Source organism: Syngnathus typhle, linkage group LG11, assembly GCF_033458585.1.
Source record: "Syngnathus typhle isolate RoL2023-S1 ecotype Sweden linkage group LG11, RoL_Styp_1.0, whole genome shotgun sequence".
Lineage (NCBI taxonomy): Eukaryota > Metazoa > Chordata > Actinopteri > Syngnathiformes > Syngnathidae > Syngnathus > Syngnathus typhle.
In genome coordinates, this window is record NC_083748.1 from 3,842,062 (window position 1) to 3,847,972 (window position 5,911).

The following is a 5,911-nucleotide window of genomic DNA, read 5'->3' on the forward strand; positions in this document are numbered from 1 at the left end:
TACACTAAAGAAAAAGAATGTAAACGAATATTTGATGGCCAGTCTAAAGCAGGTGTCAAACTCAAGGCCCCGGGGCCAGGTACGGCCCGCCACATCATTTTATGTGGCCCGCAAAGACCAAAATATACTACACTACTCATATACTTTACTCATACACAATAATTAGTGTGTTGATCGTTCCATGAGGCAGCAGACACATCACTAAACAAATATACCCACTGCAATTAAATATACGCCACTTGTCAAAAGCTTACGCTGTTAGTTAACGTTTATCTGTGGATCCAACAAAACTCAACGCAGCTCTGCTTACCTTTTGCTAAGTCATCTTTCTCATTTCTTTATTACACTAACACCCCCCCACCCTTCTCCATCACTCGTGTGAACCCCCTCTTCCCTTCTCCTCGCCGGCCTGCCATCTCGCAGCATTCCGAAGGTTCACCACACAGAGGTTCATTGTGTCGCTGGGTTGGGGAGGGAGTACCACCTTAGAATACCACGCACTAACACACACATTTACACACTAGATCAACTTACACCCATTTCCTATGGACACAACTCTGAGCAAAACATACTATGAGCCACTAATGTGATTTTGTACCCCAAAATTAAAGCCCACTTGACCACAATTTTTGTACCTACGTACATATCACTCCATCCCTGCCCACCTTCATTCCCTTTTTCTTCCGCTTTTACTTCATAAACTTTTGGACGTAAGCCACGATCAACAATCTCCACCCACTTTAATGCTGCAGTATATTTATAACCAAACATCTCGACTCAAAAAGGCCATTGAGAGTTTTCAGAAATGAGGAGGAGGAGGATGATGGAAGCAAGGGCAGACGGAGGATAATTTGAGGGGGCCACCTTCTGATCTATAAAATACCTGAGATGCCAGAGTGAGAGCCTCCGCCCTAGTGCGGCCACACATTATGAGAGCTCCACTTCATGGCATCCATTGACTGTACCAATACTTGAAGGAGAGTTTATAAAACGTGTGAATGGCATATTTTTAAATTTCCATCGTAAAATATAACAATTTACGAATCACATTTACTGTTTTTACAAAATGTTACCTAGATGGATCTATGCGAGCGCTGACCCATTTTGATCAACTAATGAGTTCAATTGGAACCATTTGTAAGATTACTAAACACATTTGACACACACACCTGCGAGCTGAACCGCAACCCCCGACACAATGCTCGCTCCGCACAGTCAGGGCCGCTGCTCGGGCATTCCTAAGAGGCTTAGGTTGTGGCTGAAAAGAATGAGCAAGGGCACTGAGGGGATCTCCTCATCAGATAAAGCAAGCACCATGTGGATGGCTTGGAGCCCCATTAGGCCATTCAACGTCAGCGCAGTGATGGGAGGGAAGAAAGTTCTTGTCTAGTTCCCATTTAATGAAATGTGCCACTTCTGAATGAAGCAAAAGAATTCAAAAGTCAGTCAAGCTGGTCGCTTTCTAGGACTTGAACATCCATCAGCAGCCGCAGACATGGTGATGTCATCGCTCCTGTGTAGAAACACAAAATTTGCGTCTCGTCCAAAAGGGCACGGAGCCGAGGAAGAGCTAGGAATCTCGTTTGGGTGTGAGGAATGCTCTATTTGGGGAAGTCTGCTAGCTTGTATGTGTGAGTGTGTCCGCCTGTATGACTAAGCATATGTTGCTTGTTTGTGCGCGTGTAATGGAGTGAGTGAGTGAGAGCAGTGTACAACAGTGACAGTTCAGGATTGTATTGATTCGGCTGGGAAAGGCAGGCCGGAAGATTTAGGGGAACAAATGGCCAATTTAGCCAGCATCATCTTTGACAATAAACTTTGCAAACCATGTTTACTGAACTTCAGTAAAAGTTCTTCAACAAAATCATTCCTATGGATGGATGGACGGACGGACGGACGGACGTCATTCCAGGACACGCTTTTTCTCTCAAAGCAATTAAAAAGTTTGTTTTTCCATATCATGTCCTCTTAAAATCTAAACACAAATTCTCTCTCCCCCTCCCTTTTTTCCTTTGTTTTGTTTGAAGAGAGCGATTCCAGATGGTTCAGTTAAGAAGTGCTGGAGGTGAGGAAATCCTTCAAGGCGGATGACTGTGACAACTCACATTGACAGAGCTATGATGCCTTTCTGGTGCAGAACTGAGGTGACCAAAGACAGTAAATGATGTCTGTTTTTCATCAGCATTGAAGATATCCTCATTTGTTTCACTGGCTCTCTGTTCTTCATATTTTTCCCATTTGCCCTACAACAGAGCAACTTTAACAGAGTCCTGACAATAACTGCACAAAAGTGACATTTGAAACTTAAAAAGTGGACAGAATTTGACTCCCTTTTCTCTGAATTGCGTCTGCTTTGTCTATTAGCATGTCCATCGGCCGTCCCACCTCTGTAACAGGTCCAGTTTTTCGATGAGCAAAGGTATTTGCCTGACTTCCTGCTTTCAATAGCAATACCTCACCCCTGAACATTGCCTACTTTCAAAACACCGTGATCATGGACCATGTCAAATTATTTCATTAGTTGTGACTTGAATATATGGTCATGTTTGATAATAATAATAATAATAATAATAATAATAATAATAATAATAATGGGCGGCTCGGTGGCGCACTTGGGTAGCACGTCCGCCTCACAGTTAGGAGGGTGCGGGTTCGATTCCACCTCCGGCCCTCCCTGTGTGGAGTTTGCATGTTCTCCCCGGGCCCGCGCGGGTTTTCTCCGGGCACTCCGGTTTCCTCCCATATCCCAAAAACATGCTTGGTAGGCCGATTGAACACTCCAAATTGTCCCTAGGTGTGAGTGCGAGTGCAAATGGTTGTTTGTCTCTGTGTGCCCTGCGATTGGCTGGCAACCGGTTCAGGGTGTCCCCCGCCTACTGCCCGATGACGGCTGGGATAGGCTCCAGCACGCCCGCGACCCCAGTGGGGACTAAGCGGTACAGAAAATGGATGGATGGATAATAATAATAATAATAATAATAATAATAATAATAATAATAATAATAATAATAATAATAATCCAATGTATCTGCTATTGCAAGTTCAGCTTAACGGCTTGACCTCATCAAAACCTTCCAAAAAAAAATACTGAGCCCGTTTCCTACCACATTCCAGCAAGTTGTTTTTTGGACAATCCTACAAAAATTCTCATCAAGGTACTCTCTGAAAGATGATCTCAGTCCAAGCCAGTCCGGGCTCACACTTTGGCGTCAGGTGCTGCTCCCCAGAATAGTGCCCACTTTGTTTGGCTACCTTGTTGACTCGGCCTGCTGCGAGCCAGACAGAGGCGTATGTCTGCAGCAGGTACACAAAGATGGCCTCTCTGACACATCTCCGCATACACGTGTGTCTGCACTGTTTTAGGAGCTTGCGTAGGAAGCCTTTCCATCTGTGACGCATCAGCCACGCTATTGGTACAGAAGCTGGATCTTCACATCCTGTGCAAAAATGGGGATCACGCAAGCAGTAGCCTCAGCGTGAATGCTGCTCACAAATACAATTAATCTATGATTAGTTGGAAAATCTCACTCTCATGGCGGTCCTCCAGATCAATTAAGTCTCATTTGTTTTGGGGTGATTTTCTGGTTTATTTAGCCAGTCTGGAGGCACATTAGCGTGCCGGTTCCCAGCCTCTCTTTTTGTACGCTCCGTCAATAAACATTGCAGTTCATAAGACAAGGGCTGTTTTATTTGTTATGCGACTTTAGGGTCATCGGAGGTTTAAAATTGTCCGGGATTCACAATCATAATTATTCTTCGTTGTGTTCTACAGGCAAACTGGTGAGTTTCATGAATGGTGGCCTGTTCTGATGGTTTGAAAAAAAAATAAAGTAATGAGCCACCAAATTGATTTTGTTTGCTGATTGGCTAAAACAGGAATCAGAGGGTTCTACTTCCTTAGTGAGGCTTTCACTTAAGTTACTAAATATTGATTCCCAGAAAATAATACAATTACAATAAAAGTCCAATTGATTGTTTTTCGACAGTAATCGTAAGCCCCATTTGGTCCCACAAAAAAAAAAGCACTGGAAATAAGTAATGTTATTGCTAGCGTAGGCAGCCTGGCAGGGATCAGCCAGTGATGTCACAGCTTTTTGTTATCCCGGCCACAATGTCACATGGCCTCTGTTGGAGCGCTAACCCTGCTGTGTACGCCATCGGCAGCCCACCCACCACCACCCCCTCCCGCCTGCATTCCATCCTTCCCACCCACCTTACCTCTACCTCTAATTTTTTTTTTTTTTTTAATTCCTGCAACTGCACCAATTCCTTTGCTCTTCCTTTCTTCCATAATTTCCCTTCTGATGTGTTTTCCAGAGCTCATTCCAAAACAGCCTCAGACAGAAACGCTTCTCATCGTTTTTTGTATTCAGTTCTATTCACACTCACTTGACCCTATGAGGTTTATGTAATTACTGTACTAAACAAACTGACTGATGCTTGGCTGGCTTTACTGTAGCAATTAGCTATGAATTGTGTTAAATGTGTTTTGAGCTCTAGAATATGGAGGAGTCAGCACCATGAATGTGAATTCAAGCTGTGGGCATCACAAAATTACGAAGATTTAAGGAGAAAGTAGAAGTTTCAGAAAATAGTAAATGAACATCTTCCACATGTTATGTGGTTGATGTCCCTCCAGTTTCATTCCTTGAAACACATCAAGGAACCTAAACATGTGAACTCCACACCAAAAGGCCTCAAAGCGTCAATCAGATTGTAGAGTCGACCGCCTCCAAAGCTGATATTAGCTTTTCAGTCTATAGATACGTAATTGCTAGTCTTGTGACTTTGATTGCAAAGCTGCCGGATTTATGAAAGCGCCACAGTTAAAAAATGTTTCAGTTACATATCAGATTTTAATCTTATCTCAGACTTTCCTGTGTTGAGTTTGCATCTAAAAAGCAAGCATGTCAGTTTAATTAAAGACTTTTTATTATGGCTTACCATCCAAATGAGGACAAGCACTATCAAAAACAGATGACAAAAGATGCAAAGAATGCCCATCTCAGTGTTAAAATTCCCATGTCAAAATGTCAGCTTGTAATATAGGACAAACTGTTGTTTCTCAAGCAAGGGCGTAATTGAATGAAATTGTTTTTGGCATTCGTTGTCTCCTCCCGTCCAAGCGTGGCAAGTGTTTACGACCGGATATCCCCATAATCATGCAAGAACTTAATTATTGACGCTTACAAACAAGTGTGCACTTTCTCTTTCCCCACCTCACACCAGCTGCTGCCCTGGCTAATAAAGCCACCGAGGTGTGCAAAGGTCAAAGCTCAAAGGTCACAACCTGCTTTGGGGTGAGGACCTTACAAATGATTCAGCTAAAACTGTCTCCCCTGTAATTTATATTACTGTTTTGTAATGACAAGAGTTTTTTTGGCACTACTTGGCCCAAGCCAGACTTTTATGAATTATTGTGGTCCAGCCCAAAGCGCCCAAAAATATGTGCGCTTTTGAACAAACCTGTTGAGGCAAACGCATCGTCGGTATTTTCAGGTCAGCTTTGGGGTGTGATCAGATTGCTTTTTATGTCATATTCCACTAGGAGGCACATGACGTTTTGATAGAAGTCTGAAGCGACATTCTGGGAGCAAATTATTATGTACTTTGATGATTATTTGGTGATATGTGTGTTTTTTCTCATATGACACCTGTTGGGGGTGCATTGGGGTCACAACAAAGCAGGAAAGAAATCATGAAAAGCTTTCTCTGAATCCTACAGGAAAGAAAGGGGGAGGGCAGCAAAGTTGGGAAGAAAGTTCTTTTTTGGAAAGGGGGCTTCAGTAGCAGCACGTGGGGAAGGGAGTGGTCTAGGATTGATGGAGGGAGGTGTGTGGGGGGACCTGCTAGACAGAATGGGAGGGAAAGTGGGCTCACATTTCAGCCTGACTGGGGGTAAGGGGCCGGG